Consider the following 13063-nt stretch of genomic DNA (forward strand, 5'->3'; position numbering starts at 1 on the left):
TATATATATATATATATATATACACACACACACACATATATATATAAAATTTGCTTTACAGGGAAATTTTTCAGGGTTTAAGAGAATATGTGATTGGTAGTGTGAGACACACAGAATGTTTATAATGAAAATGCATTTTCTTTTTTCTTTACATTTAAATTTCTTTATAGTTTAAATATATGTCTTGAGATGGCACATTCCTAAGATTGAAGAAGGGGTCTTGAGATTCCCCTAAACTTGCATACGCAGTTTTTTGGATATTGTAATAAAAAAGTATTATGACAAGACTATGTGTACGTCTATCTTTGGCAAAACTCTGACATAGTTAAGAGTATAACCACTGCAACATTTACTAAACATTCTCTGCCGAAAGGGAGAAATTTTAGAGAACCATTTAAGAAATTTATTACTTGTATGCTTTCTTTTTCTACCACCACATTTTTGTATGTTGAAATAATAAATTTTAATTAGTGAAATTCCATGAGAAACCAGAATCTCAAGCTTGGTCTTCACTTTTTAAAAATTTTTAAATACTCTTTTACCAAACTCTTGTTATCCAGAGTTCTTGCATTTCATTTGTCTCTCCTCACCAATGTCTTACTTTTATTTGTTCAATCAGTAAGCATTTCCTGAGCAATCAATTATGTGCCAGACACTGGAAATACAGTCACATAACAAATGCACAGTGTCCTTTTGGGCTTATCAGAGCCAACACTCACTGAGTGCTCCCTGTGGCACCATCACAACCACATGAGAGTAGGTCCCATTATCATCCTCATTTCACAGATGAAGAAAGTGAGGTACAAAGTAAATGCACAAGGATATGCAGTTAGTAAATGTTAGAGCAAGGATGTAAACTTGGAGGACCTGGGCCTAGGGCCCATGCCCAAAACCCTCACCTTGCTGCCTGTTGAGAATTAACTCCTTCATTCCTATTTCCTTTGATTTAATTAATTGTATTCTTTTTATTTTCTTTGATTATAATAAATAAAATTGGTCTCTGAGAACTGAAATTGAGGGCACTCAAGTTATATAAGAATAAACACCCAGGTTTTGTAGTGAGGCTAGTCATCACTCTATACAAAATAATATTTTATCCATGGAGAATACAATTCCTTCTGTTTCAGGTTTTCTGTATTAGGTTTTGACCTCAGTCTAGAATCACTGTAAAGAATGAGTATCTGGAGAGCTGAAATACACGTAGTCATTCAGGAAGAAACCAGCAATTAAAGGACAGAAGATGGATACATATTTTGGCTTCAGGAACTTCTTTAAGGTTTGCAGTTGTAATTGACAATTATTTTCAGTCTCACCATAAACTGTGACAGTCCTCCAGCTCTCTTGGGTAGATCAGGACTATCTTTCATTAAGGAAACAGCACCACAGTGGACCCTAGGAGAGGGGATTGAGAGCCCAAGTGTACATCTGTCTGTAGATCAGGAGCCTGCAGACAGCGCCCCCACATGATTTGGAGTGTGTACCGTGACGCTCTGGCCTGGTGCTGTGTCTTCCATGAGAACCTTTGCATGTCCAAAGATTTCCAGAACATCTCCCTGCTTTGCTGTTGCCATTGCCTCTGCACAGACAGCAAAGGACAGTAAAGGTTAGTTATTCTGTAGTTGGGTAACATTTGTTTGCACTTAAATCTGCCTTCATTTTACATAAATAGTGTGACATATGGGCACCCCACTGAGTTATAGTGCGTAACTACTAACCCCTTCACAAGTGGTATGTGGCCAAATCCAAATATGATTAAATGATGTTTCTCAGGAGCTGAAACTGACAAGTCATTTTTCCCAAAGTATATCGCAAATTAAAATCAAATTAGAATCTATAACTACTGGAACTCTGACATTTCCAAACAAACATTTTTCATGCCAATATTATTTTATCTTTCATTGTTGTGTGTAACTGATTTTTTAATCTCCTTTTCTAATACCCTGTTGGCCCAATGCTGGAATAATTTCTTTAAGACCAAAGTTCAGAACTGAAAGAGAAATTGGAAAACATTTGTTCAATATATGAATTTTCAATAAATATAGATTTAGTTTTGACCTTCTTCTCACTAGAATCTAACATTACTTGTTGTATTATTAGTATATAATTAGTATAATTAATATGGTTGTTTCAGTTCTAACACCTTTCCAGGTGCTACCTGCTCTTCCATGAAGTGGCATCCATTCAGCCACAGACATTGGAGCACCTGCTAAGAGCCTAACATGATAGCGCTGCCAGGTTCTCTATTAGTAGTTATGTGATTTCAAGCAAATTATATAAGCTCCACGACTGTTTGTTTATTATGCTTGGCTGCCAAGTGAAAACTTGGAGGTTCAAGTCCATACAGGGACTCCTTGTAAGAAAGGGCTGGCGATCCAGATAATCAGCCATTGAAACCTTGTGGAGCGCGGTTCTGCTCTGACACAAAAAAAGGGTCACCATGAGTCAGAATTGACTCCGTGGCACCTGGCAACAACCCACCTGTGTAATTCACAGAGTTGTGTGAGGATTCATTGGTGTAATACATGTGGAAATGCTTTGTGTGAGTGCTATACAATGATCAGTGCTAATCAGAGCCTGCTATGTGTTACATGATCTACTTGACATTCTTCTGCACTTGTTGGAACTCATCTGTATCTCATTCACTATGGGAATTCCTCAGATGACCCCAACCTGCAGAGCTCTGGCCCAGTCAAGTCAGGGTGTTCCTTAACTAGCAGTCCTAGAGCCAGCCTTCCCCTGCTTTCTTCAATTTTGACAGTGTTTGATAGATTTCTTCCACAAACTGCTGATTCTAATGTGTGGTCCATCTTCATTAGCAGTCAGAAACTGAAAGCCATTCTCAGCACTCAGATTTTTACCTGAGGTGGTTGCCAAAGTCACATCCCTAAAAATAGGCTTCTTTTGGTGAGGAGGACAATTTTTTCTCCATGGGTAGAGGGAACCCTCTGTGTTTCCTGTGAGTAACTCCTTATGTTGTTCAGCCTGAGTCTGACAACACAATAGATACTGAGTATTCAACAAAATTTTGGGGAAAAAAAGCATCCAGAAAACTTTTTTCTCAACAGATGGTGTTCCCACTGCTCTGAGGAAACTGGCCATTGCTGTTCTAAATAAAGTTCACTCAGACATTTAATTCCAGCTATTAAAAAGTACTCCTTCAAACAAATCTAGGGCCATTTGAAGGACTAGGACCCAGACAAGATGAAACAATATAAAAGGGATGCTGGGATTTGCATCAAAATCACCTGGGTGGGGGTTCATCAGGAATAAAATCGACTAAAGGTAACTGGAGGCAGGAGGAGAATGGAAAGGGCGATAAGTTAGTTGCTGAAGGTTCAGTAATGGTTGTTGCTGTGGTTATGTAGTTGTTCAGTGCCGTCAAGTAGGTTCTTATTCATAGCGACCCTGTGTATAACAGGACAAATCGTTCTGTACCATCCTTACAGTCGTTGCCACGTTTGAGTCATCATTTTAGCCACTGTGCAAATCCAGTCCATCCCTTTTTCACTGACCCTCCACTTTACCAAGCATGATCTCCTTCTCCAGAGACTGGTCACTTCCATGATCACATACATGATCAAAGTATGAGACGAAGTCTGGCCATTCTCACTTCTAAAGAACATTCTGGCTGTACTTCCTGCAAGACAGATTTGTTCGTTCTAGCTGTCCATGGTTCCTTCAGTATTTTTGGCAAACACCACAATTCAAACGTATACATTTTTCTCTAGTCTTCCTTACACACTGTCCAGCTCTCATACGCATATGAAGCTATTGAAATTACCATGGCTTGGGTCAGGTGCACCTTGGTCTTCTAAGTGAAATCTTTGCTCTTAAATGGTTTAAAAAAGTGTTTGCAGCAGATTTGCCCAATGCAATATGTCGTTTGATTTTTTTAAAAATTTTTATTGTGACTTGGGTGACAGTCTACAGAGCAAATTCATTTTCCACACAGCTGTTCATACACACTCATGACACTGACCGCAGTTCCCCACAGTGCAGCGCTCTCTTCCCACTTTCTCCCCGTAGTTACCTCTTCCCTGTGTCCTTCCCTCCCATGCACTCCCACCGCTGAGTTGTCTCCCTTCTGTTCTCCCATGATTGATCACTCCAAGTAGTATATCTACCTGATATCACCCCATATGCCTGTCTGTTGTTTGGTTGGAACCCACAAGAGTGAGTGCAATTCCAGACCTGAAGGCTGACTAGGGGCCATAGTCTCAGGAATCTCATCAGGCTCTATCAGACCAGCAGACCTGGTCTTTTTTTTCCCATGATTTTGAGTTTTGTTTGGCACTGTTCTCTCACTCTATCCAGGATCTTCTACACTGGTCCCCTTCTGAGGGGTTGACAGTGGTAGCTGGGCACCATCTAGTTCTTCTGGTCACATGGTCTACCAGTCCCTTGGACTAATTGTTTCCATGTATCTTTGGTTTTCTTCATTCTTTGCTTTGGTTGATGCATCATTGCTTCTAGGTGGCCACTTGCAAGCTCTTAAGATCACAGTCACTACTTACCAGAGTAGAATGTAGAACAATGTTTTCATTTAGTATGTTATGCCAATTGAGCTTGATGTCCCCTGTGACCATCATCCCAAGCCCACAAGTCCAACTATTCACTCCCTCCAGGTAGCTGGTCACCACAACCTTGACCTTTGTCAGCTTTACTATACACCTGGATGTTCTTACAGCAGATACAAATACACACGTAGAAACATTGTCTGCTAACAGTTGACATGGTCATGGCGTCATTTGATTTCTTGACTGCAACTTCCATGGATGTTGATTGTGGATCTGAATAAAATGAAAGCTTTGACACTTCAGTCTTCCCTCCATTTATCAATATGTGGCTTATCAGTCCAGTTGTAGAGATTTTTGTTTTCTTTATGTTGAAGACTGCAGTCTTCATCAATAAGTGCTTCAAGTCTTCATTTTCAGCAAGCAGGGTTGTGTCTTCTGCGTATTGCAGTTTGTTAATGAGTCTTCTTCCAATCCTGATGAGCTGCTTCATATAATACAGCTGCTTTGATTCTTTGCTCAGCATAGAAATTGACTAAGTATGGTGAAAGGATACAACCTTGATGCACACCCTTCCTGATTTTAAGCCATGCAGTATCCCCTTGCTCTGTTTGAATGACTGCCTCCGGGTGTATGTAAAGGTTCCTCGTGAGCACAATTAAGTGTTCTAGTAAACCCTTTCATAATATTATCCATAATTTTTTCATGATCCACACAGTCAAATGCCTTTGCATAGTTAATAAATCAATGCAAAACAGAACGTAAACATCTTTTTGGTATTCTTTGCTTTAGCCAAGATCCATCTGACATCAGCAATGATATCCCATATATCACATTCTCTTCTGAATCTGGCTTGAATCTCTGGCAGTTCTGTCAGTGTATTAGCAACAATTTTCAAATTATCTTCAGCAAAATTTTACTTGCGTGTGATATTAATTATATTGTTCAACAATTCCTACATTCTTTGGATTACCTTTCTTTGGAATGGGCACAAATATGAATCATTTCCAGTCAGTTGGCCAGAGAACTGTGTTCCAAATTTCCTGGCATAAACAACTGAGCGCCTGTAGCATTGCATCTGATTGTTGAAACATATCAGTGGACATTCCATCAATTACTGGAGTCTTGTTTGTTTTTTGCCAATTCCTTTAGTGCAGCTTGGACCTCTTCCTTTACTACCATTGGTTCTTAATCGTATGCAGCCTCCTGAAATGGCTGAACATCAACCACTTCTTTTTGGTACAGTGACAGTGTATTCCTTCCATCTTCTTTTGATGCTTCTTGCATTGTTCAATATTTTTCCCAAAGAATCCTTCAGTATTACAACTGGAGGCTTGACATTTTTTTCAGTTCTTTCAGCTTAAGAAATGCTGAGAGTGTCTTCCCTTTCGGTTTTCAAACTCCTGATCTTTACACATTTCATTGTTGTTGTTATTTGCCATCGAGTCGGACCCAACTGATAGCGCCCCCTCCTTGGGTTTCTGAGGCAGTATCACTACGGAAGTAGATTGCACAACCTTCCTTCCGAAGAGTGGCTGGTGGGTTTGAACCGCCAGCCTTCTGGTTAGCAGTCAAGTGCCTTAGGCACTATGCTACCAGAGCACCTTATCAAGTACAGATGAGCTAAAGTTTATAGAAAACATAAGAGTATAAAATGTTCCCAATTGGCTTAGTGCTACCAAGGTAGCAAAGACAAAACCTAGTGGGAAGTTTGTTTTATGGTCAAGTCCACAGCAAATCAAACTGCATTCTAAAAGCCTTAGTAATGACCATTGTACTCTGGGGAATAATTTGTGTGATGAAAACAATTACTCGTCACAATTTTCTTTTAGTTGGGTTGCTTTAACATCCAATTACATATGGAACATACAATGATGATATACTTCAAAGATTTCTCACCTAGAATTTCTTCAGATTACCCACTTCAGGGCCAACTTAGGATCTTAATTTGTCTTCTCAAGCTGCCCTTTGAAATCTTCTATTCAGCTCTTCATCATTTCTTCCATTCACTTTAGCTTTCAAAAGCAAGTTTCAGAGTCTGTTCTGACATCCGTTTTGGTCTTCTCTTTCTGCCTTTTTAATGACCTTTTGCTTTCTTCAATTATGATGTTCTTCATGTCCTCTTACAGCTCATCTGGTCTTCAGACACTGGTGTTCAATGCATCAAATCTATTCTTCAGATAAGCTCTAAATTCAGGTGGAATATATTCAAGGTCATATTTTGGCTCTTGTGGACTTGTTTTAATTTTCTTCAGATTCACCTTAAATTTACATAGGGGCAATTGATGGTCTGATCCACAGTCGGACCCTCACTTTGTTCTGACATGATATTGAGCTTCTCCATCACCTTTTCCCACAGGTGTAGTTGACTTGATTCCTATGTATTCCATCTGGTGAGGACCAGGTGAATAGTTGCTGTTTATGTTGTTGAATAACTGTACTTGCTGTGAATAAGTCATTGGTCATGCAGTATTCTATCAGGCAATTCTCTGTTGTCATTTCTATCACCAAGGCAATATTTTCCAACTATTGATGCTGCTTCCTTGATTCCTACTTCACATTTCAATCACCAGTAATGATCAATACATCTTGGTTGCATGTTTGGTCAATTTCAGACTGCAGAAGTTGGTAAAAATCTTCAGTTTTTCCATCTTTGGGCTTAGTGGTTGGTGCATAAATTTAAATAATGGTCCTATTAACTGGTCTTCCTTGTAGGCATATGGATATTACACTGTCACTGACAGCATAGTACTCCAGGACATATCTTGAAATACTCTCTTTGGCAATAAATGTAAAGCATTCCTCTTTAATTTGTCACTGCCAGTATAATGGACCATATGATCGTCTGATTCAAAATGGCCAATACCAGTCCATTTCAGCTCACTAATGCCTAGGATATCTATCGATGTTTATACATTCATTTCATTTTTGACAACTTCTAATTTTCCTAGATTCATACTCTGTACATTCCACATTATGATTATTAGCTGATATTTCAGCTGTTTATTCTCATTCTGTACTGTGCCGTATAAGCAAATGAAGGTCCTGAAAGCTTTACTCAATCCACATCTTTAAGGTCGACTCTTTTGAGGAGGCAGCTCTTTCCCTGTTGTATTCTGAGTGCCTTCCAACCTGAGGGACTCATCTTTGGCACTGTATCAGACAATGTTTCCCTGCTATCCATAAAGTTTTCGGTGACTTGATTTTTTCCCCCACCCCCACTCCCACCCCCCAGAGATCAACCTGGCCATGCCCTTCTTCTAGTCTGTCTTAGTCTGGAAGTTCCACTGAAATCTGTCCACCAAGTGTGGCCCTGCTGGTATTTGGAATACCAATGGCATAGCTTCTAAGCATCACAGCAACACAAGAGTATGACAAACTGACAGATGAGTGGTGGGTGTATGGTTATAGGAAAGGAAAAAAAATACTCCTTTATGCAGAGTTTCTGAAACCATGCAGAATCTGATTCAAGAGATGGTGGGACCCAGTCATCTGATTTTTAATAAGCTTCCAGGAGCTGTAGGCTGCCTGGGACCTGAACTTCGAGTGCTTAGCTAGTCTATTTGAACTCTGCAGGAAATTATCTGTTCTGCATGCATGTCCTTTCTTTGGCCTTTGATCTTGAATGCCTGGAATGGTTTGGTTTGGGTATTTCCTTGGCAGTCTTACTTGATTCCATTTGGATTTCCTGTATCATAACTACTAACACTACCAGCTAGCTGGAAAGGCTCATTATCTTTCATCTTTGGAGGGACTCCTGTTACTTGACAGTAGGTTATTACTAAAGATATATGAGCTTGACAGCTGTTATAAAAGCTCACTTTGACAGCTTTTAAAGCACACGGCCTCATCACCAGGGTGTCAGGCATTTGGCCACCTCCTCAGCTGGGTTCCCAGATTCTGCAGCTAAAATCAGGCACCAGAGGACCAGGGCATTGTACTGCAGCTGCCCTCTGAGGAGTAAGACTAGTGGCCCTCCAAGAATAGGACCCGGCCTGAGGAAGCTCCAAGTCTAAAAAGCTTTTGTGCACTTTTCATAAGACAGAGGTCCTACTTTCATGGTATTGAATCCATCAACTTTGGTGTCTGCCCTGGGTTTGAGCTTGGGTTCTGCGCCTCACTGGCATAGTGACCTCCAACAAGTTACAAAACATCTTTATGTCAAATACTTTAGGAGAACTGGTGTGCCTGCACTTCTTATACAACCATTCAAAGATAATGTTACAGTTGTGAGAAATTACACACTTGAGATAAGGTGAATTCCTTTACATAATCATGCAAAATGCTTAGAACTTTTGGACAGATTATTACAGGATCTTAATGAAAAGGGCAAAAAATAAGTTAATGAGTAAAATTATTATCTAAAGCCAGTAGTGACTAAAATGAAATTCCAGACTGCATCTGATTACAGTACTACAGCAATGCTGCATTCAAATGAATTCAACATTAGAACTCAGTGTAGTTAGAAATGGAAATCAATTGCTAGCAGTATTTATTTCTAAAAATGACATCAATTTCCCTTCCAATGCTATGAATAGCAGAGAGTAATGAAATAAAGAAGATATGACTTTGAAGTAGTGAAAGCAGTGGAAATATTTGCCCAGTCAGAATGTACCACTACCCACTGCCATTGAGTCAATTCTGACTCATAGCAACTCTTTAGAACAGAGTAGAATTGTGCCATAGGGTTTCCAAGGCAGTAAATATTTACAGAAGCAGACTGCCTCATCTTTCTCCTGCAAAATGGCTTGTGGGTTTGAACCACTAATCTTTAAGTTAGCAGCTGAATGCTTTAACCACTGTGCCACCAGATCTTCACAATGTGGACATTCAAATAGCATCTAAATCATGTTAACTCTGTCACAGTAGTCATGTTAGGTGCTGGATGCTTAGGGACACTACCTTTGGTAAAAATATTTTTGGAATGCATTTTTTTTGAAAGATCCATTCTGTAGTATAGCCTGTAACTAACTGTTGGTGCTAGAAAGTCTTCAGGATTTATTCAAAGTGGGAAGGGTGATACTGTGCTTCACAGATACTGCATTTCTTACAAAGTGTGTGACAACGCTGTGCAAAGCAAGTCTATAGGCACCATTTTTCCAACAGCATGTGCTTATTTCATCTCTGTGTCACATTTTGGTAATGCTCACAGTATTTCAAACTTTCAAAATGCTACTGCACACTTTAACTACAATATAATGTAAACATAACTTTTATAAACACTGGGAAATAAAAAAAAAATTTCTGTGACTTGTTTTATTGAGATTTCATTTGATTGTGGTGGTCTGGAACTGAATTTGCAATGTCTCTGAGGTGTGCCTGTATTGGTTTTGAAACTAAACAGAACCTCTGGCTCCTGGCCCACTGAAGCTGGAGGTTTTCTTCACTCAGGCAGCTGCTAAGGCTGACAAACCCAAGGTTGACAAGTACAAAGGCACAATCCCAATATTACCGAATCACATGGCAGGCCAGTGATTCAAGTCCATTAAAAGTCACAAGACAACATGGCAGGCTGCTTAACAACTACTCGGCTACATGCAGGATTCGAGTATGCCAAAAGCTACAGGCCATTCCTAAACATCTCCTTATATACTGAAAATCGACCACATCCCTAAGGCAGTTACTTAGCTGCTCACAGCAGATTCCAACATGGAGTTAATTACCAGTCTCATCATGGGGAATAACTACATCCACTGTCCAGCCACTCAAAACCAGGCCCAGCCAAGTTAACACACAACCTTAACTACCACACTTGCAAAAAATCTAAATAATGTTCTATCATTATTTGGTATTTAGTCAAACCAACCCCACTTTGGTCTATGATACCATCATTCTCCTCATCACTTAGATCAAAACTCACTGGCATCATTTGTTTCTGCCTTTCTCATTTAGTGCCTTCCCACACACCTCACTCCAATCCACTCTGCCCACTCCCTTCTTAATAAGGTCTTTATCCACCCCCTCCCATCTGCAATACATAATTTCCTATTTTTAACCATCAAGAATGTATCCTATTGTTGCATTCTGCCTATACTAAATAGTAATTTTTAACTGTCAGCTTTCACATCATTTTTTTCCTCAACAATCTATCCTTCCTGAACCATTGCTTTGATCATATCACTTAACTGTGCTGTGAAGATCCATTGATTCCCCCCGTCCAATAGAGATAGACAATGAAACCCAAACTCTGATCACAAGCCTTGCTGCTAACATGCCGCAACTCCTAAACTCACTTTCTCACATTGCCTTAAGTGTCTTCTCAACAATTCCACAAACAGACGTAGCACAAGCACTGATATTTCCCTATCTGCTTACATTCTGTCCAGCCATATTTATGAAATGAGTAACTACCTTTGCCCATCTAGTCCCAATAACCCAGCTCAATCCCCATCTTCTCCTTTCTCATGTTTCCTTTCCTGGACTCCCTACAACATTTGTCTGGCCTTTCCATCTACAAGACTGGCCTTTTTATTGGTGGCCAACTTTTCTTGTGTCTTTTCAAACTACCAACAGTTTTAGCTTAGGTTGAATGATGTGAAATTGCCATTTTTTAAGGTCTAAGGTAGTTGAATATTGGCAATTTTACATGACTCCATCTAAAAACTTAAAAAAAAAAATTTATTGTGATTTGGGTGAAAGTTTACAGAGCAAATTCACTTTCCATACAGTAGTTCACATACACTTCGTCTCATGACATTGACTACAATTTACCACAATGCAACAGCTCCCCTCCCACTTCCTCCCCATAGTTACCTCTTCCCAGTGTCCATCCCTCCATGCACTCCTGCCCCCTGAGCTGTCTCCCTGTGCATAAGCAGCCCTTCTCTCTCCCATGATTGTTCTCTCCAAGGAGTGTATCTACCTGAGGTAAATGTTCAGCTCATACACCTATGTTTTGTTCGGCTGGAAGCCACAGGTGTGAGTTCAATTCCAGACCTGAAGGGCAGCTAGGGGCCATAGTCTCAGTGGTTCCACCAGGGTCTATCAGACAAGCAAACCTGGTCCCTTTTTTTTCCCCCCAAATGGTTTTGAGTTTTGTTCCACATTGTTCTCCCTCTCTATCCAGTATCTCCTACATAGATCCCCCTCCGAGTGGTTGACAGTTTAAAAACTTTTCCTAAAATTCTTAATGCTTTGCTCTCTGCACATAGTAGGTGCTTAACAAATATTTGTTAATTGATGACCTACAGAAGAAGACAACCTATAAAAGAGGAAAGCAACAGCTATAAAACGAGTAAGTTCTAGGTTCCAGTGATACTTTCATTTGCCTTAAGTCTGCATGTGCAAGCCTTAAAGGGGTGAGACAGTCAGATTCGTGTCTCATCTTTTCTGATTTAGATGTGTGTCATCTGGAAAACATTATTTAGATTTTCAAACCCTGGGTCTTATTCAGGAGAGCTGTTATTTCCTATAATCTTTCTAAATAATCTACTACAGATCTTCTGGAAAATCCCCTCAATGGGACACCAAATGTGATCTATGACCCACTGTGACATTTGTATAAAATTTAAAGAATATATTATACAATGTAAACTCAGTCTCGAGTCCATAACTGCATTATGAGCTTTAACTTAAATATCCATATATCCTCAAACACACACACACACACACACACACACATCATGGCATTAACAAGTACATCTAATTTACATTACAATATTTTGAAACATTAATTTTTTATTGACCATAATCCATAGATGTGATACATAGAGTATATAGCCCATTCTGATTTTGAACAGCCAAAATCTGGAAGCAAGTCAAGAGGAGACTGGAGATTAGTCTTAAAAGGAAGTTAATGTTGGAAAATAATTGCCATTGAAAATCAGGCAAGCTAAGTTAGGTAAGCAAAAAACAAGGAAATCTTGCCCCAGTAGTCACCACTTTCCCTGTATTTGTGATTTTAATGGATATTATCCATTATGTTCAAGATAGGTAATTCATCCAAATGAGGATATTTGAATTCAAAACAGTTTTATATGTCTCTACACACTTAGAGGAGGATTTCTGATGGCACAGTGGTTAAGTGCTTGGCTGATAACCAAAAGGTCAGTGGTTAGAACCCTCCCAGCAGCTCAGCAAAGAAAGACCTGGTGATCTGCTCCTATAAAGAAACCCTGTAGGGCAGTTCTACTCTGTCCTGTAGGGTCACTGTGAGTTGGAATCAGTCCAATGGCACACAACAGAATCACAGCCCTTAGATAGCCTTACTCTTCAATATATATAGGTATGTCTTCATTCAACTAGTATTTGCATGCAGTTCCCCTACTAGGCTGTGGATTGCAGTAGTTAAAGAAACTACATATCTCTTCTCTCAGGAGCTTGCAATTTCATGGAGTGATAGCTTTCAGTATATAAGGAAAGCAATGAATAACCATGTGAATTACAGATTGACTGGAAAAACTATGAAGATCACAGAAACAAACAAACCAGTTGCTGTTGAGTGGATTCCGACTTGTGGAGACCCTGTGTGTGTCATAGTAGAGGTGTGTACAATAGAGTTTTCAAGGCTGTGACCTTTCAGAAGAAGATTGTCAGGCTTTTTACTGGGG

General features: G+C 39.6%; 1 non-coding gene across 1 annotated transcript; it reads right to left on the reverse strand.

Annotated features, from left to right (window-relative positions):
• Nucleotides 1-6166: 6166 nt before the first annotated feature.
• LOC122152157 lies at nucleotides 6167-6286 on the reverse strand. Its single transcript, XR_006164420.1, has one exon. It is a non-coding gene; the product is annotated as a small nucleolar RNA SNORA32 (small nucleolar RNA).
• Between the last annotated feature and the right edge of the window lie 6777 nt (nucleotides 6287-13063).

The sequence above is a fragment of the Orycteropus afer genome, unplaced genomic scaffold (genome assembly GCF_000298275.1).
Source record: "Orycteropus afer afer isolate SDZICR_OR568_19922 unplaced genomic scaffold, OryAfe1.0 scaffold00017, whole genome shotgun sequence".
NCBI classification, from domain to species: Eukaryota; Metazoa; Chordata; class Mammalia; order Tubulidentata; family Orycteropodidae; genus Orycteropus; species Orycteropus afer.